Source organism: Leptodactylus fuscus, chromosome 3 (assembly GCF_031893055.1).
Source record: "Leptodactylus fuscus isolate aLepFus1 chromosome 3, aLepFus1.hap2, whole genome shotgun sequence".
NCBI lineage: Eukaryota > Metazoa > Chordata > Amphibia > Anura > Leptodactylidae > Leptodactylus > Leptodactylus fuscus.
Window position 1 is genome coordinate 67,579,485 of NC_134267.1, and position 25,985 is coordinate 67,605,469.

General features: G+C 39.6%; 1 protein-coding gene across 2 annotated transcripts in view; it reads right to left on the minus strand.

Moving 5' to 3' along the window:
- TULP4 (TUB like protein 4) overlaps positions 1–25,985 on the minus strand; it is a 138,750-nt gene that overhangs the window by 97,179 nt on the left and 15,586 nt on the right. Inside the window, exon 2 of one of the 2 annotated variants that reach the window (XM_075267684.1) lies at positions 3,917–4,111. The exons of the other annotated variant lie outside the window; for it this stretch is intronic. The gene's annotated coding sequence lies outside the window, so the exon portion shown is untranslated. The remainder of the gene's footprint in view (positions 1–3,916; positions 4,112–25,985) is intronic. 2 annotated transcript variants of the gene reach the window in all.

Genomic DNA, 25,985 nt, shown 5'->3' on the forward strand with positions numbered 1-25,985 from the left:
TCTATCACCGAAACAATCCATACTGAGCTATAAGCAGACTCAGGTAGTCGGGGCTCGCGTAAATGAAATACTTTTTCCTGCTTCCCCATCGATGCCTCGGTTGCGGACATATTAAATTTGTTTCCTGATATACTAATGAGCAGTATGGTTCAACCAGGGCATCACACCAAAGAGCTGCCTCCCTGCTATGACCGAGGTCACTTCAGTCAAAGGAAAGAGATGGAGAAACTGGGAACTGTAAACCTTAGCTCTTTGGTTTGATGCAACAAAGGTGTCCCTGTTGCTCTTATCAAACAGCATGATAAATCATTATGATATCGAGAAAAAAATGATATCTCTTGCATGGAGGTACAGACTGGAAAGCAGAAAAAGAATTTTTATTCGCGTAAACCTGGCTTATTGTTTTTATTAGAAATTGTTCTGGTTACAGATTCGCTTTAAAATAATAATGCTCAATTATGCTGAGAACAATACAGCACTTATGGATAAGTCTATATCTCCCTATATTATAAAAATGAATTTCTGTCTGTCTGTCTGTCTGTCTGTGCTCTAATGCGAACCAAACGACTGGACCGATCGTCACCAAATTTGGTACAGAGATACTTCAGATATCCGGGAAGGTTTAAGACGAGACTCCAACTCGCTTGGACGTACCGTTGCTGAGATACAGCATTCCAAACACAATGCCCCCCCCCCCTTAGCCAATACAAACCTGCAAGACTTTCACTCATATTCCAACTGCAATACACACGGTCACTCCACATGCACAATACAACACTGATATCCAAACTGAGATACACGCATCAGAGGATTAGATACACAGATCAGCACACAGTATCACACACCAGAGGATTAGATACACGGGTCTGCACAGAGTCCCACAAACCAGAGAATTAAATACGCGCTTCTGCACACAATTCCACACACTGATGGATTTGATACGTACATCTGCACACGGTTCCACATACCGAAGGATTAGATACAGGCGTCTAAACACAGTTCCACACTCCAGAAGATTAGATACGCGCGTCTGCACACATTTGTACACGCCATAGGATTAGATACACGCATCTGCACAGAGTACCACATGCCTTAGGATTAGATACACGCGTCTACACACAGTTCCACACTCCAGAGGATTAGATACGCGCGTCTGCACACAGTTGTACACGCCATAGGATTAGATACACGCGTCTTCACACAGTACCACATGCAGTAGGATTAGATACGTGCGTCTACACACAGTTCCACACGCCGAAGGATTAGATACGCGCCTCTTCACACAATACCACACAGGGAAAGATTAGATACGTGTGTGTGCACACAGTACCACACTTTGGAGGATTAGATACATGCCTCTGCACACAGTACCACATGCTGGGGGATTGGATACATGCTTCTACACACAGTTCCACACACTGTAGGATTAGATACGCACCTCTTCACACAATACCACACAGGGGAGGATTAGATACACGTGTCTTCACACAGTTGTACACGCCATAGGATTAGATACACGCGTCTTCACACAGTACCACATGCAGTAGGTTTAGATACGTGCGTCTACACACAGTACCACATGCAGTAGGATTAGATACGCGTGTCTACACACAGTTCCACACGCTGAAGGATTAGATACGCGCCTCTTCACACAATACCACACAGGGGAGGATTAGATATGTGTGTGTGCACACAGTACCACACTTTGGAGGATTAGATACATGCCTCTGCACACAGTACCACAAGCCAGAGAATTAGATACGCGTCTCAGCACACAGTACCACATGGGGGAGGATTAGATACGTGCGTCTACACACAGTACCACATGCCATAGGATTATATACGCACGTCTGCACACAGTACCACATGCTGGGGGATTGGATACATGCTTCTACACACAGTTCCACACACTGTAGGATTAGATACGCACCTCTTCACACAATACCACACAGGGGAGGATTAGATACACGTGTCTTCACACAGTTGTACACGCCATAGGATTAGATACACGCGTCTGCACACAGTACCACATGCCGTAGGATTAGATACGCGCGTCTACACACAGTACCACATGGGGGAGGATTAGATACATGCCTCTGCACACAGTACCACAAGCCAGAGAATTAGATACGCGTCTCAGCACACAGTATCACACGGGGGAGGATTAGATACGCGCCTCTTCACACAATACCACACAGGGGAGGATTAGATACGCGCGTCTGCACACAGTTGTACACGCCATAGGATTAGATACACACGTCTGCACAGAGTACCACATGCCGTAGGATTAGATACACACGTCTACACACAGTTCCACACTCCAGAGGATTAGATACGCACGTCTGCACACAGTTGTACACGCCATAGAATTAGATACACGCGTCTGCACACAGTACCACATGCAGTAGGATTAGATACGCGACTCTTCACACTGTACCACACTTTGGAGGATTAGATACAGGCCTCTGCATACAGTACCACATGCCAGAGAATTAGATACGCATCTCAGCACACAGTTCCACATGGGGGAGGATTAGATACGCGCGTCTGCACACAGTTTCACTTACTGGAGGATTAGATACGCGCCTCTTCACACAATATCACATGGTGAGGATTAGATATGTGCATCTGCACAAAGTACCACACCAACAAGAATTAGACACTTGCATCTAAACACAGTACTACACGGGGAAGGATTAGATACAGCTTTACTCCAGGTATCCATAACAACTGATCACAGGTTTTTCACTGACATCCAAAATGAGATACACATAATCACATGACGCTTATGGACATACACACAAACAACATACAAAATACACCAGTGCAAAATTGGACAATTCTTATGGGGCCAGTACACAAACATAAAATGTAATATACCCGTGCGAAGCCGGGTCCTCCCTCTAGTTAAGGATAAAAACAGGAAAAGAAATAAACCTTGACTTCAGGCACAAAATGAGCAAAACAAAATACAGCCTTAACTTCAGGCAAAAACAAAATATAACCTCCTCATCAAAACCTCCTAACTATATGTGTGACTTACTTCTAACCACACAAACAAAACAAGTGCAATATTGTCTCACCCGACCCAGGGTTACAGGACAGAACCACAAATCTCCTTTCACCTCATGGAACTGCCATGAACTACAGGCTGAGGCCTACTCCAGATCTGCCCTGGACCACACATATGTCAGAAACCTGGGCTGATATATCCAGCCTTTCACCTTCTCACAATGAATAAATATTCAAGTTCAGTTTCATTTGTGTCCATTTTTTAACATGCTTTTGTATTAAACTAGTGTCAGAATATTTCACTCAACTTGATACTGTAAGCACTTGTCATTAGTTTGCTTATTAGGTTCTACATTTGTTACTGGAATCGCACGTTAATAAAACACACAAAAATTAATGTCAAGAACAAAGTTATCCATGTCCAAAGTATTTAATACTGAGAGATACTTCACATAACCCAGAATGTACCCCAAATAGTGACCAAATAGATTTTTAATCGGAGTGATCATTTTCTCCAAATTGTGTGCAATACTGTTAACACTTATCAGTCCTGCGTCACAATGTCAAATATGTTTGTGAAAATTTTCTAATTCATGCGGTATTTAATTATTTGGTAGAATAGATAGTAATGTAACATATGGGAATGCTGACTCCCGCCTTACAATGGCTCTCCACCCATACTAGTGGTTTGCTTAGACTCAGTCTGCATCAAGGCAGAAAGGCAAAAAGCGTTTAGCAAAGAAAGGACACGGACTCCATAGACTATAATGGGATCCGTGTGTTTTACGCACGAATCATGCAGAGAGAAAAGTGCTGCTTGCAGATGTGAACCAGGCCTTACTTCTACAGTGCAAACAAAAAAATAAAACCGCGCAGAAGTCTTCAGATAAATTATGACGCCTACCATGCGTCAGCATCAATGACTGCTGGTGCCAGTTGCAAGCCAACAAAAGATCCCTGTAACAATTGCTCCCTAGACGGACTATAGTTACATCCAGTGACATAGTATGTTTTATGTTGACAGGAGCACTGTCACATGAATCAGTCACTTCTGTGACAGCATGCATCCACTTATCTGGGCAGAAAATCTTTCATTTCTCTGTAGACAGAATTAAAAAAAAATAAAAATACTGTTTTCCACAAAGATGGCAGGCTGAATAAGAGACCTACTGACTAATAGGTAGAACTAGAGATTGTTCTTCTCTTCTACATACAATATAACAATAGTTAGATTTTACCTAAGGTGGACCTGTCCGTTTTCTTAAAGGGATTCTACCATTAAAACCTTTTTTTTGTGGATAAAACGTCGGAATAGCCTTTAGAAAGCTATTCGTCTCTTACCTTTAGACGGGGTCTCCACTGCGCCGTTCCTTAGAAATACTGGTTTTTACCGGTATGCAAATGAGTTCTCTCGCAGCGTTGGGGGCGGGCCCCAGCGCTCAAACAGCGATGAGGGTGTTCCCACCGCTGCCAGAGAATTGTCTCCAGCGCCGCCTCCTTCTTCGTCCGCAGTATCATCTTCAATGTCTTCTTCCAGCGCAATCTTGTAACTTCTAGGCAACGGGACTTGAGCAGAGCAGACTGCGCAGGCCACGGGAAAATGGCCACTAACAATACTGTGCAAGCGGCCATTTTCCCGTGGCCTGTGCAGTCTGCTCTGCTCAAGGCCCAACGCCTAGAAGTTACAAGCCTACGCCGGAAGAAGACATTGAAGATGACGCTGCGGACGAAGAAGGAGGCGTCGCTGGACACAATTCTCTGGCAGCGGTGGGGATGCCCTCATCGCTGTTTGAGCGCTGGGGCCCGCCCCCATCACTGCGACAGAAGTCATTTGCATACCGGTAAAAAACGGTATTTCTAAGGTATGGCGCAGCGGAGACCCCATCTAAAGGTAAGAGACGAATAGCCTTTCTAAAGTCTCATCCACAAAAAAAGGTTTTAATGGTAGAATCCACTTAAGTACAATCCCTGTAAAATAACTATTATGTCGCGCCTTTTCTCCATTCCAGCTGTTGTTTTTTCTGAAAATGTATAAACTAGACGACTGGTTATTATTCCCATTACTACCAGAGCGTGTGCCTATTTAATCTTACACTATACAGAGCCGACATAGCAGTTTATACCCCATGGTAGTAAATGATTAATGAATAAAAAAAAAAAAAAAAAAAAAAAAAAAAAAAATTCTTCAATTACTTACTTTGGGATTAAATATTACAAAACGCTCACTCACATTATCTTTTACTTAAAACACATATCCCATTTTCCTGTCTCGGTTTAGACCTTAAAAGGAATTGTAAAATATATACTTTTTTTTTTTTTTTTTTTATACCAGACCAGGCCAATCTTCTATGGACTTCGTAAGTTTCAGAATAATGGGGTCCAACACCCAGACCCAGCACCAATGGGTTGTTCTATACAGCCTTTGGAACCCTACTGATCCATTACAGATGCCCTACCCTGTAGATAGGTTAGTACTAGCAAAAATCCACCGAGGCTAGAAAATCTCTTTAAGGGTGCATGCACACTACGTAACGCCGGGCGTGTATGAGAGCCGTACACGCCGGCATTACAGCAGACTGCCGAACACTTCCCATTCACTTCAATGGGAGCGCTCGTAACAGCGGCGTTTACGAGCGCTCCCATTGAAGTGAATGGCAAGTGTTCGGCAGCCCTGCTGTAACGCCGGCGTGTACGGCTCTCATACACGCCCAGCGTTACGTAGTGTGCATGCACCCTAAGGCTAAGGCCCTACAAAGCAAAATGCAGCACGTTGTATTTTTCTGCAGTGTTTTTCATTGCATTTTTCTGCACAGTTTACCTTTGTCAACTTTCTGCCGCTATTACACATATATGGAAAATGACAGAGTTTCTGTGGGTATAATTGACATGCTGCAATGTTCGCTGCGGATTTCTTTCTGTAATGTGTGGATGGGAATAGTCAGAATGGCATTCACAGTGTTTTTGCAACGTGGGGTTTCATCCTAAGGCTCCGTTCCCACGGAGTAACACGCCGCTCATTTAGACACGTATACATGTGTCAGAGCGAGGTGCTTCAAAACAGATCTCATTGATTTCAATGGGTATCGCGCGTAAAGTTTTTTTTGTTGTTGCAGAAAGCCAGGAGTGAATTGAGCAGATGGTAGAAGTATAAGTACTTCCTATATATTTTCCATTCCCTTTGTAGTCACTCTTGGCTTAGGCAAAATTTACAAAAAAAAAATAAAAAATGTGTATCTGCAACGTGAGGCCTCAGCCTAAGGCTGGGACCACACATAGCGTAAATGCAAAGTGGATGAGATTTTGGCTAATCCTGTCCACACATTACAGAAAATAATTCCGGAAATGCTGTGGTTTGAAAAATTATTGCGTTTTTGCAAATCGCAGCATGTCCATTATACCTTTGGAAACCTATAGGTATAATGGAAGCAGAAAGTCTGAAGAGGATAAGTCAAATTTTCTGTGAAAAGCAACGTGGGAAAAACTGTGATACATTTCCACGACGGTTTTTGCTGCAGCGCTTTTTAGCTGTGGCTTGCTACGTGGGACTTTAGCCTTAAAGTATGCAGCCTTTATTCATTCATTCATTTATTTATTTATTTCTTGTTAATATTGAGATATATAGGCTTTATTTAATAAGAAATTAATATTTTAAAAAAGGCAGCTCGGTCAACAGCATCCACTTGGGTGGCTGACATGTGGTCCTCAAGCGCAAAACTCCATTCCACCAGACGACTCACTGTACCCTCTCACCACCTACTATCTTGGTGAGAGGTTAATCCAGCTACACTGTCACAGGGAGAGGCTCAGAATGTCACTCATCCCAGCTTCCATTATGCTTCAATTACTCTGTAACCCATCCTGTAGGACCCCTGAAGGACAGCGCTCCCACCCACACTCTGAACCCTCCATTCCTTCTAGAATCTAAACATTATGCATGTGCTGTTACATTTCGGGAGACATATTACTTATTACATTTTATCAATGGCAGCAAGCAGATATCTAGACACCCGTGAGTAATAGATACAGAAAGTATAGTGGAAAATTGCACTTCATCTCTCAATACTATGCAGGTTTCCATTTCAAGTTTCTTTGAGACAAAGCCAAAAGTTAATTAAGAAAGGGAATGGGAAATACAAAGGAAGAACTCAAAAAACTGCATCAAAAACTGCAATGGCATTTTTCCAAAAAGACCTACCGGTACCCTCACTGCCAGTTTTTTCCTATATTGATTCACAATAATGACTACTCTATAATTACACTTAATGTTATGACCAACCTCTGGGATCCCAACACTGTTAACGCTCTATCGCTGAAGCTGTTCTTGTATGAAGAACTGCTTTTACTGAAATTCTTTACATTCAGGAGTCTTTTGACTATATTCTGCTTTCCTAAAGATTAGACTTTAACTCATGCAATTTATTAAATAAAAAAATTTAAATCTAAAATTGTATTTATAATATCAGTAAATACAGCTACATCACATAATACAATACTGAGGTGCACGTTTTCTGCAGAAGCAGAAGCTACATACAGCCTCCAATAATGTGCAGAATGGTTTTCACAATGCAGCTAGCCCTATCAGTATTCCCTGCACATTAATCTGATATAGGAAAAATGCTTTTCTTTTGCATTTTAGCTCAGTTAAGTTTGTTATGTTATCAGATATTTCTAAACAGCATCCAGCAGAATAATGAATACAGCTCTGGGCAATAATATATCAGTGCAATATAAACTGAAGCTATTATGCTTTTTATAGAGAATAACAATTGGTTTTAAAAAGAAAAAAAAAAGGGAGGTGCACAAGTGGACGCAAGTCTTGAATCTTCTGAGACAACACAACCATAGATTTTATTTACTTGTGAAATTGTCTCCGATTATTTACTACTATAAAATGTGTAGTTAAATATTTAAAAAAAGAAAAAAAAGAATACATAAATGACTAAAAAATATACCATGACAAAAATATTGTTTTGTGTACATGCAAATAAATAAATATAGCAAAACAATGTAAATCAATAAGCCTCATTAACCAAAAGACGTAAACACTACAGCACAAAATCACAAGCAATCTGCATGTCTGGCTTCTGAACCACACCAGACTAGACAAATTATATGGTTTATGCTCTAGCAATACAAAAGGCAGATGGCTAACCGCTAGTTGAAAGCGTTCCGACTAGAAACCTATCGAATGACAATGCATTACACATATCCACCTTGAATATTAATAACAAGAGAGCAGGCTCCTTGATTCTAACATCACTATTGAAATATTATGAAGGTACTCCGCAGATGTCTGCAATGTCAGTAGCCATTTAAATCAGTTACAGGATGAAATTTTGACTGGTTGTCCTATTATGACCTCACAAGAAGTTAAAGACTATTTATTCATTACATTCATACATACAGACAGACAGACAGACAATGTCAGACTGGCCCACCACAGTACCCTGTGGGCCCAGGATCTCCTACAATAATGGGCCAGTAGAAGAGAATGGGCCCCCAGTACCTGGTGGGCCCCATAAACCTCAGTTTGACTCTGGATCTAGAGAATTCACTATGATTACACATCATGCTGTCTTACATAACGGTTATATCATGAGAGACACTGACTTCACCATATCACATTACAAGCAATATCTGTGTACATCTAGGAGATATTAATAGAAGCTGAAATTATATTACATGGCAAAGGAACTCCAGCTGTTCATGATTAGAAACGCAGAACAAGGACAAAAAAAAAAAAAAAAAAAAAAAAAAGGAAAAAAACTATCATTTTTTTTTTTTGTTTGCTTACCTAGCTACATATCAGACAGATGTTAAATGATCATTATTCACATAAACATTTTCTTAAAGATTTTTCTGGAAATTACATATTCATGAAATTTTCTCAGGATCGGCCTACACCTGTTTTCAACTGTTTGAAGAGACTGCAGCTTCTTTACGGACTACCAAGCACAGTACCATGCACAACAACAGGTTGTGATGAATGAACATGACATAACTGGCTTGTGAAGTTGAAGTGGCACTCACCCAAGCTTCCCCTGCTGCTATTAGTAGTTGATTCGTGGGGCTACTGAGTGTCAGATCCCCCACTATCAAATATGAATTATTTATCCAAAGGATAGGTCATCAATATATAACTCCGGAAAGCTTCCTGCACACAAAAGCAGTTTTTTGGGTACTGTAAATTGCACTCAGCATTCAGGTTTTGCAGCCCATTTCTCATCAGTGTGCCTCCCTGAGACAAAATACTGCTTATGACGCTGTGTCCAGGGTGCTCCATTGAGACCCTGTGCTGCAAAAAATGTCTTCAGCAAACCCACTGCTTCAAGGCAATAGTTCCTCAAAAATGGACGTCATACAGACAACAACCATCTGTTATAAGCTTCAAGGACTTGGTCTGAGATTTGTGGCATGGACTAGTGGCCTGTACACAAACCTGAGGAAAACACAATAGAGTGCATGAATCCATTGAAATGAATGGATTAATGTGTTATCCAGTGTGCAGGAAGACTAGTAAATTCTTCTACATCTCAACTGTGGCCATACTAGAAGACAAAAATATAAATAAATGAAGAGACCAAAAAATTTTTTAAGGCTTTCGGTAAGTGGTCAGTTGAGAAGTTGTTGTTTTTTTTTAATCAAATGACTGAAAAGATAAGAGAATCTTTATTAAAAATCTTTTATCCTTCCAACAGGTCCACAAAACAAAGAGCACAGGGCTCTCCTGTTCACAGACCCAAGGAAACAAAACGTTAGGATTCTCAGTACTGCTTGCTACTTTTGCTTTAAGACTTTGATGCAGATATATGAAGCCTTCTCTGACTCTGTAGCTAATCAGAAATCTATGACGTGGTACCAATCAGCAGCATGGGTGGAACTTCCCAGGTGCCTGCTATTAGTTTAAAAGGCACTCCTCTTCTGTTCACACCTGTTTGTTTGCAGTTATACTGACCTTGGCTTGTGAACTCTCAGATGACCTAGGCCTCAATACGTTTCTGCTCTCCTGGTTTAACCTGCCTTATGAGTTGTTGTTGTATTCTGGTTTGATTTTAATTTTGTAGTGCATCTATTTCTTGCACTAAGCTTCTAGGGGATATTTTGTGCTTCAAATCCTGCAAAAACCAACCAACCTTGTGGCTTGCTCTGGTCAAGTCATTTAAGCAACCTTAGACTCCTTCTCAAGCACTGTGTGAGATTTAGCTTGCTCCACTGCTTTCTCACAGTTTTCAAGGAAACTTCCATAACAAAATTCATGTTTACTCAATTGTAGCCATAAAAAGACAAATTATGACATCACGTAAACCCAAAAACACAATACGCATGTTCTTTTCCACGTACATTCTATACTTAGAGGTACCTAATATTTTACAAAGGAAATGACCAAACCATGAACAACCCCTTTTGAAGAATAATATAGATATATGTACTCAGCATGTTGACCTTTCTCCAAATGTTATTGAGCATTAACTACAAGCAAACCTTTCTTGAGCTGACCAGAGACTAAGGGTCCTTTTACATGGGCTAATGACTGGAATAATGAATGCTTGTTCCTAGCCATTGCAGTGTAAACAGGGCAGCCCGTTTTATACAGGACATGTGCTGCCGTCAAAATGCAAACTATAAGGGACAGAGTGTTCATATTAACGTTTACTCATTTATTATACAGTTTATATAAGGAAATTTAAAAGTCCTTTAAACTAGTACAAGTCTACCTATATTGTCGATCTGCACTTATGGGCCTGTAGTCAGCCCAGGTGGTCCTCAGGTAACTTGATGTGACTAGTATGTTAATACTTCTGACTGTTTGTTTTTATACAGATGACTCATCGTATTATTAATGACTAGATTGGGCAAATAATCAGGACTGCTATGGTCCCCTTATCAAGTCTCCAAGCTTCACTACTACATTCTCATCAAAGCTGTAGTCAGAAAACCTCACTTCAGTCACTGTAATCGGATTACACTGGCTGAAGGCTATTATTGTTAAACACATATGGAGATCTCCAAGATATAAAAAAAAACCCTTATAGAAAGGCAACAGATATTCCTTTCAGCTGGATTTCATGTTTTCTTAAAAAGCAAAAACTAGATTACAAATCTGTACCACTGCAGTCTAAGATATATACTTTTATCTTCGTATCTGGTTTCATCTTGTACATAATGCTTTCAGAAATATGTATTGTAATGTCTTAGAAGACTAATCGTCTACTCACATAAGGTTTGTAGTGAACAATTAAATTATAAAGCCTAATGTATGGCTTCAATGTAACAACTGTATGCCATGCAGGTCAGAACATATTCCTGCATACTATACTATTGTGGGGATTCGCTCAGGTAGATGCTTGTAGCAGTGCAGGAAACAGGGACACAGACACTGGGTTGCCCACAAATTCAGGCTTTATTCACTTGTAGTGCATACACTGCTTTTGTTATTTGTGCCTTTGCAAAAGCAAACACCTTCTCGGCTCAGAACGGACATAAATATGGGAACACTTTTCCCTGACTATACAGGAGACTGGCTACCAGTCTCTTACCTTGACAACAACAACGGGTGGCACAGTACCCGCTCTGTAGCTTTGGTATGGAGAGACCAGCTCTGTCAGTGTGTTGCCACACTGCTAGTCTTCACTTTCAGGGCTCGTTCACATCTGCGTTCTCCTCTCCGTACTGCAGGTTTCTGTTTCCTGCATACAACAGAGCAGGAGACTGAAACCTGCAGGAGTCTCTCTCACCCATTCATTTGAATGGGTGAGAAAGCTGTCCAGCCGTGAGCGGCGGTGAGTGTTTTATGCTCTCCGCCGCGAAACTGGGTTTTATAATTCGGACACAGAGTCGGACATGCAGTACTCTGTGTCCAGATTAAAAAAACGGTTTCGCGGCGGAGAGCATTAAACGCTCACCGCCGCTCACAGCCGGACCCGGTCTCTGGTTTCCGTCTTCTGGCATGCAGAAGACGGAAACCACAGAACGGAGACCCTGAACACAGGTGTGAACCTAGCATCAGACTGTTATTAAGGCCTGATTAGTCAGCTGACCTCCCTGGTGTGAATCTTTACCATACACCCTTTAGGCGCCTGGCTGGAATGTACCAGTCTTCCCAGACCACACCCTTCACTCTCTCACACTATGTTTGCAGAATGCCGTTACAAATGCAATGTTCATTATATCTGTCTAGCACCCTGTGCTCTTTAGTCATGTTTGACAAAGATGTTGCATTTAATATTGCAAAGTGTATGAATGGATCCCAATGTACTGTGCTATACATTCTGAAAATCAAGCATGCACATCTTAAGAAAATTTAAAAGGAAAAAAAAAAAGTTTGCAACTCTAAAATTACTGGAGCCAAAAAGAGCCATGTCTGTTCTTTAGTTTCTATAATTTTGACGTTTGCTCCAGATTTGACCAATATTCTCTGAGACAATACAGGTTTGGTTAGCCTGGTTGGCTGCTGTGATGGGCGATTCCACCTTCTCACACAGTTAATGCTCAATATGAGGCCAGCTAGGAGTTTGTCATATGGTAGGCCAATAAGTTGTATTATTGGTTGCTAGCCTGCAGAGGGGCATAGTGTGTCTGGAGAGAGGGATAGAAATATGCCCTGGATAGCGGTTCATAGTATGATGTCATGAGTAAGTACTATACACGTTTTACAGCATACTTGTGAACTACAGATGGCATCCATTAGAGTTAATAAATTAAGTCCTCCTGATCTCTGTAAGATGGAAAGCATAGTGTATACTATTCACTTACCTATGGATAGATAACTGATATATGAAAAAGTGTGCTAATCAATATGTCATATGATCCATTTTCTTTGCACCATCTGCCAGGCATAATGCTCTGTATGAACGAGGTTCCTCTAAATGACAACTGAAAGCAGATCATACCTATGCCGTCTGTCTATTATCTGTATCTGAATTTTAGAGATTGTAAGCCAATACCAAAATGTAACAGTACCCGTCAATACACAAGGTTTAATTCCATTTCCATTGTATATTCATATTGAAGACATGAAAACTTTGAAAGAATGCAAATGGAATTAACAAAAAACAATTATATTAATTATATGATCCCTTTAAGCACAAACAGATTTAGTTATACTGCTCAAGTGTGCCTTCTTGAATTGTGAATAAATCACCAACAGTGTCACCAGAGAGCACCATCACACCTTTTTCATATTTCATGGCAGGGACTTCATATGTAGAAGCCTTTTGAACATCTCATATGATATGGCAAATCGAACAAAAAAAAAACAAAAAAAAACTCAAATTTTGACTTATCACACCAAAGTACAATATCCATTCCTTTTGTTTTCGGAGTATCAACATGTTTGCCGCAATCAACCATAAAAGGACGGATTCTTGCAGCTTGGTCTTTATTTTATGGGTAAGCCTCAGGAGAGTTTCATTATAGCATTTTCACTATGGCACTATAGTATATATCAAACATTCTTGAAATTTTCCAGATTGACTGACCTTTAAGGGGTTCTCCGAGATAAAATTAAATCCCTACACTAATCTAAACACCCTCCCCCCCGCCTACTTTCTAAATGACATAATTAAGCAAAAATATATAGTTCCCCGTATCACTAGGGACATTTTCTGATTATCCAGGGACAATCGGTTTCCCAGTTTCTGGAAATGAAACATCACTACTTCTCCCACATACATTCCAGGTATTTGGGTGCAATAATTAACCCATTATTAGCACAGACTTTTTTTTTTTTTTTTTTTTTTTTTAAATTTATGTATTTTTTTTGCCCGGAAAACCCCTTCACGCTAAAGCCCCACAGTGCAGAAACGCAGCTTTTTTTGTTGCAGATTTTATTGCGTTTTTTTTTTAGCCAAAGTCAGGAGTGGATTAAGCAAAAGGGAAACATGTAAGAACTTCCTATATATCCCCCATTCCTTTTGTAGCCATTCTTGGCTTTGGCTCAAAAAAAAAAAAAAAAAAAAAAAAAAAAAAAAAAAAAAATGCAACAAAATAAAGTAAAGCAATGATGAACTATTGTTCTTTACTTAGTTACCGCAGCGCAACACAATTGATAGTCTCAAACACAGAGTGGCAATAAGTTTCACAATTTAAAGTCTTGATAAGACATACTTGTTAACTGAAAATCATTCCAGGTGACAACCCCATGATTGAGGAAATACAAAGCTGCTGAAATTGTGCAAAGCTGTCATCAAAGCAAAAAAAAAAAAAAAAAAAAAAAGGGCTAAAATATAATACCTATTCTGATTTGCTTAATGCTTTGTTGACTACTTAAAAGGACACTAAACACCCTTCCCCTGCCTACTTTCTAAGATACATAATTCAGCCTGGGTTTCCGGAAACAGAATGTCACTACTATTTCCCCCCTCCACCCCATCATACTTACCTCTAATAAAATAAAAAAAACCTGCTTGTCTGAGCAACTAACTAAAGAGAACTGATAACCTAACTATACGGGTGGCTTACTTCCAGCCACATGAACAAAACAGGCACAATATTGTCTCACTGGACTCAGGGTTACAGGACAGAACCAAACACCTCCTTTCACCTCATGGAACTGCCCTAGAATGCAGGAGCTGTAGCCTTTTTCTGACCCAGTAATGAGCCAAGGATCTACACCTGGGCTGAGGCCTACTCCAGATCCGCCCTGGACCACACATATGTCAGAAACCTGGGGCTAATATATCTGGACTCCAGCACTCTTTCCTATATCCTTTGTGAGAAGGTGACAGGCAGAGGGGGATTATCAAAGCATAACTAAGCATATTTGCCATTCAGGTTGGCAATGTTGGAAGACTTTATCTGTGGAGCTATACAGCGAGCTGATGTCACTGTGTGTATTCTACTGCTCGCTCCGTTAATGCTGATACTAGCCCTGGACAATCATATTAACTCCCGATTTCTACCACTTTAATCGCAAACTGCATCTTTTCAGACAGCAGACAGATCTACCACAATTTCTAATGTAAACCCTTCCGTAGTTAAAATCCCTAAAACGAACCCTCCTATGTTCAAGCTGTCATAAAAATGTCTGGCCCACTGAATAAGCTACCTCTTGTGTCACCCTCTTTAACACAGAATGTAAGCTCTTGTGAGAAGGCCTTCAATCCCATTGCGTAAAGTGACTATTTCTGTACTGTCTGTACTTGAACTCTATATTTTGTAAAGTGCTGTGGAATAGGTTGGCACTATATAAATAAAATGCATGATTATTATTAATTATTATTATTATTATTATTATATTTCTTAAGTATACCTTAAGTTTGCATGTCTTCAAAAGGAATCTACAGTACAATGTAGAAAATTATCAGAAAAAAAAAAAATTGTGCGCAAAAATTTTGATAAAAAATACTGTTCATATCTATTTCATACTGTTAGTTACTTTGGGGATTCCTACTAATAAAAGGTCTATACTCAATGTATAGACAAACATTGTGCAGCCTAAACCCATCTCTCTCCTCCTAAACTTCCTGGCTGACATGGACTAGCATTAGGGTCAATGCACACAAGTTTTTTTGGCGAGGATTTTGATGCTGAATCTGCCTCAAAATCAGCTTCCAAAAAACCCCCCACCATAGAGTTCTACGTATTCCGCTAGCTTTTTTTCCGTGGTGGATTCCGCTCACGGCCGGACCCGGTTTGTGGAAACCACAGAACGGACAGCTGAACGCAGGTGTGAACCTAGCATAAGATAAGATAGAAGAGCAAGAAAAATCAGGAGATAATGTGTGTTGTAATATAAGGAATCATTTATTCTTTTTTTGTTTGAATTCTTGGTTTAGTGATCCTTTAATTTGCACAATTTGTATAGTGCTGCATATGTTGGCGCTATTTTTAATTATTATTAATTATTCGTTTTCAGGTCTTCAATAGGAATCTACAATGTAGAACATGATTTAAAAAAATTAAAAATTCTGTGCAAAAAATTTTAGTGCATTCAAGGGTCTAAAAATGCCCAAATTCAACATAAGCACATTTTCTTGCTTACTGTTAAAGTTAGGGGTAGACTAATATCCATTTTGACTGAGATATCAACACTATATATATTAGACACAGCATGAAAAAGGTTCATATTAGGACAAGATAAATGACATCTGGTATCTGTATCTCAGAGATATGCCCACTAACATCACCTTTGGGACATGAGCAAATCAAATTAAACAGTCATCTGAAATACAATCTGCAGCAATGCTGAAATAACCGTTCTTTATAAAGAATCCCAACTGAGCAGCTTTGAGAGCCAAAAGCTTCTGTAAAATGACTGCTCTGTGGCAAAGGTGTTCCTATAAGCAAGACAAAGTATAAACTGGATGACTCTCTCTCAACTATGACATCTTCCCATTATTACCCAATCTGGAACCATTCAAGTCATTTATTTTTTTTGAAGGATATTTGAGTTTGGAGGCCAAATTAAAAAAATAAATAAATAAATCTATTCTATCTATATTACACACACAACTACATAAAAGGTACGACGTCTGACATGGGAGAAGTGGCCATAAAAACATGAAAGTCTTTGCATAATCTGGTCAGAGAACACAAACTAACATGACCCTTACAGAGAACACATAGAGCTGTGGAACATCAAAGCAGGTTGTCAAAAGCATAAAATTTCTCCCCCAGGGAGTAAACTATCAGGACAAGATAACCCCAAGGGAGCCTGAAGATGGAAAAGTAGCGTTTGCAAACTTAGACACAGAACACAAATATAGGATTTTTTTCTGATGAAGTCATCTTTGCAACCAAAATGGTGATCAACGGCAGTATCCGCAAACTAGTCATGCATAACCAACATCTATTAACGAAAGATAGCCTACCACCTCAAACTAGGTGATAGGTGATAGTAGGAAATATTGCCGATGGACCCGTACAGTGGAAAGATGGACTGTTAAAATAGTAACACACGGAGCCCGACTGACCCGATGACAATTGCCATTAAACAAAATGGCAGAGAGAGAGAGAGAGAGAGAGAGAGAGAGAGAGAGAGAGAGAGAGAGAGAAAAAAAAAGGCTTCCATGCATATTTTTTGGCAGAAACAATGGAGACGCCGCCGCAGAACATAGCTTTACCCCTTGTTCACATCTGCATTGATATTCTATCCAGGGAAGTCCACATGCGGATCCCCCGAATGGAATACCAAACGCAATTGCAAGCACTGTGCAGTAAAAGCACACGGACCCCATAGACTATAATTAGGTCCACGTGCTTGCCGCGCGCACGAATCATGCAGACAAGAAAGTAGATTGTGAACTACTTTCCTGTCCACATGATCCCTGCGGAGATCTCGCGGCAAGCACACGGGCCCCATTATAGTCTTTAGAGACCGTGTACATTCACTGGCACACCACTTGCATTCGGTATTCCTTTTGGGGAGGGGGGGTCCTCATGCAGACTCCCCCGGACCGGAATACCAACACAGATGTGAACGAAGCGTTAAGTTGCAACTGTTGTACAAATGAATAAATTGCCATATCTTGGCCATGAAGAACCAGATTTATATGGACAGGGGTTTTTGTTTTTTTTTTACAAATTTCTAGGAGTAATAACAGGATAAACACACATATTGTTATTTAAAAACACTAAGGCATTTGATGGGAATTTCATACAGTTTCAATAAGAGTAGGTAATAAAGAGGAGAATTTTTCGGTCTGTGTTGTCTACACTGGAGTCTTCTTGTTATTATCAGAGGCCAGGATTCTAATTAATCTAAATTTAATATAATTTAATCTCTTGCTTATTTAAAGTTGGAAGTAGACGGCACAAGATCTGTGAACAATAGGTGATTGACTCCATCCCATTCTAACTGTTTGATGTACAGTACAACAATGCAAGATTATCACGTCCACAAAATTATACAATGAGAAAATAATGGGGGGAATTTACTAATCCATCTATACCAGATTCTGGAGCACATGTATGCAAATGTGGCACACCTTTGGAGTCAGACAGTGAAAGATTAAGAGAGCCAGACTTGCTCCAATCTGATATTAATAGCCTATCCTAAGGGTAGTCTGTAATATTGTGATCTTAGAAAACCTCTTTAGTTTGCATCCATAGCAGACAAAAGCTCTCTAATTAGCATCTGAGGCCTGTGGTTATAATCTCCTTCCTGACACATTGCTGTATAACTCACCTTTTAACTCATTCCAGCCATCTGCTGTCAACTATTTAAACATGGCACAGGAGCCAAGTGGGCGCTATACCAACGGAGACTCTGCTGTTTTACATAGAATCAAAATCTGTGATCAGAAACCTCTCGGATCATAGGCAATAAAACCCTCATACACCATGGGCAGAAGCAACAACGGCATCTATGGGGTACAATTCATTTTGGAGATGTTGGGTTGATATGGTAACCAGAAACCTCCTGCAAGTTCAGACCCCCAAAAGGTTTTTAAAAAAGAAATTAAAAAAATTGACAAAGATAAAAATGTCAGTTTGCTTCAAAACTTAGAAGGTAGATAGATATTTAAAAGGAACACAGGTATAGTCCGATTGCCCTCCAAAAAGGCTTTCAGATGCTACTTTTGGGTAGTGTAACTCTTGGTGAGTGATCACTGACTGCTAGACATAAGATATGATAATTCTTTAATAGTCTCACAAAGGGGAGATTTAGGGTGTTACAGCAGCTAAGATAATACAGGAATAATACAAGAAAAAACACATAGAAAGCTCAAAATATCAGATAGAAAAGATACTAGGAGTCATAGACATAAACATCTAGTTGAAAACATCAAAAGAAATCCTCAAAAAAAACATCCCATACAAAATATTAGACACAATACCCAAGAAAATGTATGGAAACCAGCCAAAAATAGAAATAAATCACAAAAAAAAAGTTTATAAATGTAAAATACATAAGACTAATAAATATTAAGCATAACAAGGTAGAGAAGCAATAAATAAAAGCTGCAAAGAGCAGCTGTGATACGAAACCCACTCCCGCCCCCCAACACACACTCAAGAACAAACCCACATGATAGTAATGGGGCACCAAAAATACAATAATCCCCTATAGTAAACTTCATATTCCTCTTTATTAATATTATGTTATTTAATTAACACTTAACTTTGTCACAGTTATGTGTTATCCTTATTGTTGTATGTTCTTGCATTTACACCATCTGTATAATTTTATACATTATATATTGTTGTATATTTATATTGGTATTTTTTTTGTCACTTGTCTTTTTTGTTTATTTTATTTAGTTTGTCTTTTTATTTTATTGTTGTTTTCTTTATTTATTCCCATTTATTTATTTAGTCTTCCATAGGGCTGCTATTATATGTATGCTAGGGATAGGTTTTGTATTGTGGAGCATCACCTTTGTGCATAAGCCTGTCATCCAGTTGTGTGGTCACTATGCTCACAGTGCCACAGTGTTCCCCATTCTAGCATGGACAGTCTAGTCCTGGCAGTTTCTGGTCAGGTATTGCTGAGGTCAGCTGGTCATGTGCCATGCACAAAAAAATTAGCACTTCCAGTCTGGCAAGGACCAGAAATGGCAGGGATCAGATTGTCAGTGCTGGAATTAGATCAATAATTGTATAATATCGTTAAAAATAATCATTTGATTTCGAAGCCGGAATTGGCAACTTTTTTCCCACTCTACAGCCCCAGACACTACATTAGTATACGGAGTAGAAGACGTATCACTTAGCTTTATCATTCATTAAAGTTTACTATGTTGTCCATAGAAAAAAAAATATTGTGGCTGTCCATGATTTTTTTAAAAGCTAACCACAAAAAGAAAAAAAAAAAAAAAAAATATTCAGGTTCTCAGCCTGAACAACATAAAAAGCAGTAAGTAGCATCCAATTCGACTTATTATTTTTGAGATCCCAATTGGAAATAATGTTGGCCTAGGTACCCTGTTTATACAACCACGACTAGATACAATAAATGCTCTAAATAACATGGATTAACTCCAGAAGTTTTCTGGTTGAATTCACCCAAGAACCTGAAAATGACTGGGTGATGTGCTCTTGAAAAAGGTCATATGCTGATTTTATAACTTTGCCTTGCTGTACCTGTTAATTTGCCATTCCATTTTTCATTGGATTGATAAAATCAGGGTGACATTTGCAGGTTTTCACAACTGTCTTGAGTACTAATGTAGGTCACCAACACTGTGTGATACACAAAATGTGCTCTAGAGGGTTTTAATGCTAAGAAGTCTAACAACAGTTATCAGAATGTATTTTTTTTAATTTGTAGAAAATTAAAGTAGTCATTTATTAGGGCAGGGCTACACAGATTTCTAGTGAATCCAAAGATTGCAGAAAAATGCTGCAATTTCCAAAACCGTTGAGTTTTTCAAAGCCCAGCATGTCAATTATACCAATGGAAACGCTAGCAGTTTCTGTATAGGTATAATTGAAGCAGAAAAACTAAGAGTTAACAACGTTCTGCAGACTAACTTCAAATGGAGTTACGCTCTGCTCATTCTGAACATAAAAGTCGTTCAGTATGATCGCGTAAAAACCAGCTCCCATTGACTTGAATGGGTGGCGGCATACGAGCGCTACCCATTGAATTCAATGGGAGGCTGCCTTCACACGATGTAAACGTAAGCCGATTTTGTGAAAATACACGTGTAAAAATCAGACTCCCATTGACTTCAATGTCATTTTCATACGTGTATTTTGACAAAATCAGCTCGCGTTTACATTGTGTCAAGGCAGCCTAAAATCCCATGTTTCGGAAACACAGCATTTGTCCTACTGAAATGCAGTAGGGGGAAAAAATAAAAATAGGGCTCATCCGATCCACACATTGCGGGGGGGAGGGGGGGGCTGTAAAAAAGTCCAATATGTTATTTTTACCTACGGAAACACTTGTTTATCCTATAAATTTAATATGGGAAGAAAAAAAAAACAAACAAACAACAAACACGCAACAAAGAAACCCAATGAAAAACGTGATGCGTTTGTGGTGTATTTTTTTCCTGCAATGTCTTTAACAGTGTTCCGCAAAGTGGTGCTTTAGTCTTAAGTAGTCTATCACCAGAACACTACAAGAGCAGAGGAAACATTCAGGTAAGATGGCGGTCCCATAGTCACGTACGGAAAAAATAAATTTAACAAATCCTACAAACAGTAAGAAAAAAAAAGTAATCTCACTAATTTTTTTTTTAAACTAAAGAGCTTAGATACAGTCTACCTCTGCGAAATGTGCTCATTTACATATCCATAAAGATTATTTTCTTTGCATTGCCTCATCATTTGCAGCCACAAAAGGTAGATTTCTTCTACTGAAGGCCCATATATGATATTTTTCTTCAAGAGGTACTTTGGATCTAACAGACTCTTATAAAACCCAGAACACAAATAGACTCCTAGCAACACAACAAGGAGAATAAACAGGATTTTTTTTTTTTTTTTTTTTACTGTTAAGCCCCCTTTAACCAATAAGAAAAGGAAATGCAATCTTATATTTAGACTTATATTTTTTCTTACTAGGATGAGAAGATAAATAGTCACACTTGTAGTCACCCCCGCACCAAATCAAGCCAATTGTCTACCCTACAAGGCAAACGTTTATTGGATTCTGCATTGCCAATATAATCTCTTCATTCATGTGAATGTGATATGTGCATGGGGATACAGACATAATTGGCATGCATGAAATCTACATCTCTTATTTGTGTCAATATACTACAATATTTATACCATAAGTCAGGTTTTTATTTGTGTTTGTCAATACTGTTTTTTTTTTTGTTTAAAGGATGTGGATTTATGTACTATTATAGTATCCTATTGCTTCTAGACTGTGAAGGTTATTGTATAATAAAAAGGTTATAATTATGAATGATACATTTTATAGCGATTCCTTGTTTTCATAGTCTCTGCTTGCAGAGGGACGTTAAAGGGATTCTACCACTAAAACACTTTTTTTTCTAGTTACCACGTCGGAATAGCCTTTAAAAAGGCTATTCGTCTCTTACCTGTGGAAGTGCTCTCCGCCGCGCCGTTCGTTCAAAATACCGGTTTGTACCGGTATGCTAAGGAGTTCTCTCGCAGCGATGGGGGCGTCCCCATCGCAGGAGCAGCGATGGGGGCGTCCCCATTGCAGCTCGAAAACTGACCGCAGCGCCGCCTCTCTGGTCTTCGGTGTCCTCCCCTTGCTTCTTCAGCGTACTGTCGGACGCCTGCGCAGTACGCTCTGTTCGACGAAGATTGCCGAACGTACTGCGCATGCGCGAAATTGCGATCCCAGCCATAGTGCGGGCACCGAACTTTCGCGCATGTGCAGTACGTTCGGCAATCTTCGCCGAACAGAGAGCATACTGCGCAGGCGTCCGACAGACGCTGAAGAGGCAAGGGGAGGACACCGAAGACCGGAGAGGCGGCGCTGCGGTCAGTTTTCGAGCTGCAATGGGGACGCCCCCATCGCTGCTCCTGCGATGGGGACGTCCCCATCGCTGCGAGAGAACTCATTAGCATACCGGTACAAACCGGTATTTTGAACGAACGGCGCGGCGGAGAGCACTTCCACAGGTAAGAGACGAATAGCCTTTTTAAAGGCTATTCCGACGTGGTAACTAGAAAAAAAAGTGTTTTAGTGGTAGAATCCCTTTAAATAACATTCATAAGGGTAAAATCTGTCCTGGCCATGTGGAGGGCACACAGGCACAACTGGCTAGAAGAATCAGCTATGATAAAGTGGAAACCTAGCCTCAAAGTTTGTTTTTCTTGTTTTACTTTAAGTTTAGAACTTTAAGCTAAAGCCTCACGTTGCACAAAAAAATGCTGCTTTTTGTTGCAGATTTTGTTGCGCATTTTTGAGGCAAACCCAGGAGTGGCTACAAAAAGAATAGGAACTACATAATTATAATTAGCACATACGTCTTCCTGCTTAACCCATTCCTGGCTTTGATTGAAATCCCAAATTTAAAAAAAAAAATGGGGGCAGCTTTTCTACATCAACTAAAACCCCACCCAGTGCTGACCCTGGACCTCTTATTGACAGCCATTTGTTTGTTTGCTACTGTAAGGCAGAATGTGACCATCTCCTGCCTGGAGCATGCACATTACAGTCCCAGATAACTCCGGCAGACTGTAGAATGGACAAGTGTCCAGAGGTGGTGCTTGATGACATTTTAGGGAAAAGGGCAGCACTGAGACTAACCCCATCCACCTGAGGCTAATGTGCATATTTAAAGGGAGCCATTTTCTCATCAAAATCTTCTGTAAATATATAGACAGGATTGTAAATCTTGAAAAGGTTTTCTAAAAGGTACTGAGGCTGGTTTAGTAAGAAATTTCCCTTTTTGTCCACCATGATGGCAGGACAGTGGAGGATGACCCTCAACCCTGTAGGAACAGGAACAGAGAAGTTAAATATCTCACCCCTGCATCCTCCCTTCCAATGTTTCCTGCCCCTACAGTAGTCAATGTAGGGAGGGGGTCTCTATATAATTCCTCGGACTGTACTTGTACCTTCTGTACAAATATGTAGAGAATCACTTTGCTTCCTTGGAACTTTAGGATGAAGGGGACAGAAAATACCTTTATTCTACAGAAACCTTGTTTAACGCTATACTCAGCTTTATGAAAATAGAGGATGTTGTAAAACTAAAACCAATTCAAGATGAGATGTCTGGAGGTCTTAAAGTTAAGAGAGAGTGTGTTTTTCCAGTAAATGACACTCTAAAAGAGAGAGATCCTGAAAAGAGAATGAGCCTTTCTAGGGACCTCAGAAATAGACTTCTCTTTTAGTGAAGAGGACTCAAAAATCTTGGAAGGTTTTCCCAAAATAGACATCCAAGTAGCTAAAGTATTAAGGGAAAAAAAAGCCTGATTTGCTGTTTGAGGATTCTAAATTAAAGGATCCTATGGATCAAAAGTCAGATTTTCTTCTCAAAAAAAGTTTGGGAAACCGCCATGATTAATCTTAAAACTAATGTTACTGCCTCTTCAGTGGCTAGAACTTTTTTTTTTTTTTTAGATGTGATTCCAATTGGATAAGCAATATAAACAGAGAGGATGTCCAAGGAGGAAATGTAATCTCCCCCACTTCTAAAGTCAGCCACAGAATGTATTACATTCTCAACAAAGGAGGGACCATTATCTTACTCTGATCATCGAGCTTTAGCATATTCTTAGCCACCCCCATTCCTTTATCAGAAGTTGTGGGAGAATGTAAATTTCCTCAGGGCAGAGGTCATTACTCTTCTCTGCTTTTAGGCTAATGCCTTACACTGCAGAAACGCAGCTTTTTTTGTTGCAGATTTTGTTGCAGTTTTTTGAGCCAAGGCCAGGACTGGATTGACACATAAGAACTTCCTCTTATTTCCCATTCCTTTTGTAGCCATTCTTGGCTTTAAAAAAAAAAGCTGCGTTTCCGCAAAGTGGGGCCTCAGCCTTAATGAGGAAAAAGCTCATACTGATAAAAATGGTGATGGGTGCATGTAAAATTTGCCACTCCTACTTCCAAATCCTTTATTTATCACTATATATCTGAGATTTGCAGTAGAGGAATATCAGAATCAGATTAAACATCTGCAGTTCGAATCGCTCCCTTTATCTGCTCATGTATATTGAATGGAGCGCTGGTCAAGCAAGCACACTGGTGGTCAATTCACAAGGAGACTTTAGAAGGACATTCACCCTCTGTCCTGATCACAAGGGACTAGCAATTATACACTTATCCCCTGTCCGGTGAATCCATAATGGCAAAACCCCTATAAGCTGAACACTGCACTCAGAGAGACTAAGTAGAGCAAATCAGAAAGAATGGAGAACACGGCCCAACTTACTGTTGAGCACTTCGCCCCTTTGGGGATAATAGTACATAGACCCCATTCAACGAAGCTTTGTCATCTTACCATGACATGAACCAAACAGAAGTTTGTTTAAAATTCTAAGTAACCCTAAAAATTGGGAGAGAAAAATAAATACCAAACAATGATTTTTCAACCATTTTCAGAAGATAAAAACTGTCTGAATAAGTTTTTCTAAAGGGTAAATCACTTATCATTTTTTGCTTTTCAAGTTGATTATTCATAATGGAGAATTTTTATTAAAGTCTTACATTTCAGTAATGAAAAACAAAGGATTTCAAACTATCAAGAAAAATAAATTGTATTCTCCAATCCAGATGGAATGTGTAGCAGTGTGGTTTCAATACAAGGGCAAAGAGATGACATAAAATATAGAACACTGTAATAGGGCACCCAAAAAAATATCTCCACGTGTCTTATGGCACAAACAGGAAAAAGAAATGTTAATTCAGGAGGTCAAATAGAATGAAACAGAAGACTGGTCCTTTGATATACCATAGGAAATACCATAAAACATAGGTTTATAAAAGGCTAAAGTTCCAAGTTGAGGAAAAACTTTTTTTGTTGCAGATTTTACTGAGATTTTTTTGGGGCCAAAGCTCAAACTGTGGATTGAACAGAAGGAGAAATCTAAGTTTTCCCTTTATATTTCCCATTCCTTTGTAGCCACTCCTGGGGAATGGATCAAAACAAACAGTTTTTCAATTTGATGCAGCATTTGGGGGAAAATTGCAACTCAAATGGTCTCTCTGGTCCTTGTTTCTAAGCTCACTATCTGTGGCTCTCCTTTCTTTTGTTAGCTGTGAATGGGTGTTCTGTGTGTACAGGTTGGCGGTGTACCTGACAACACAAGAAGAATGCATGTCAGTAATTACATAGAGACCTGTAGTGAAATCAATGGTTTTTTAGCATCCCATGCATCTATGGAAGAGAGCAACACTGGACAGGCAGCTACAGCAGTGATAGCATTTTCACTTACAAGATTAGAGGCTAGAGCAGAGCTAGTCCAACAAAAATGATGATTTTGAGCAAAGAGGGGGGGGGGGGGGGTCACTTCAACCAGCAATGTAATTAGTTGAAAACACAATTGGGAATGGGAACAAATACACCTCCCATTTTTGTCTAGGTATTTGTGATTTTAATTTGTCACCAGGATCGTGTTCCTGGGAAGTATACATCATAGAGGTCGTTGGA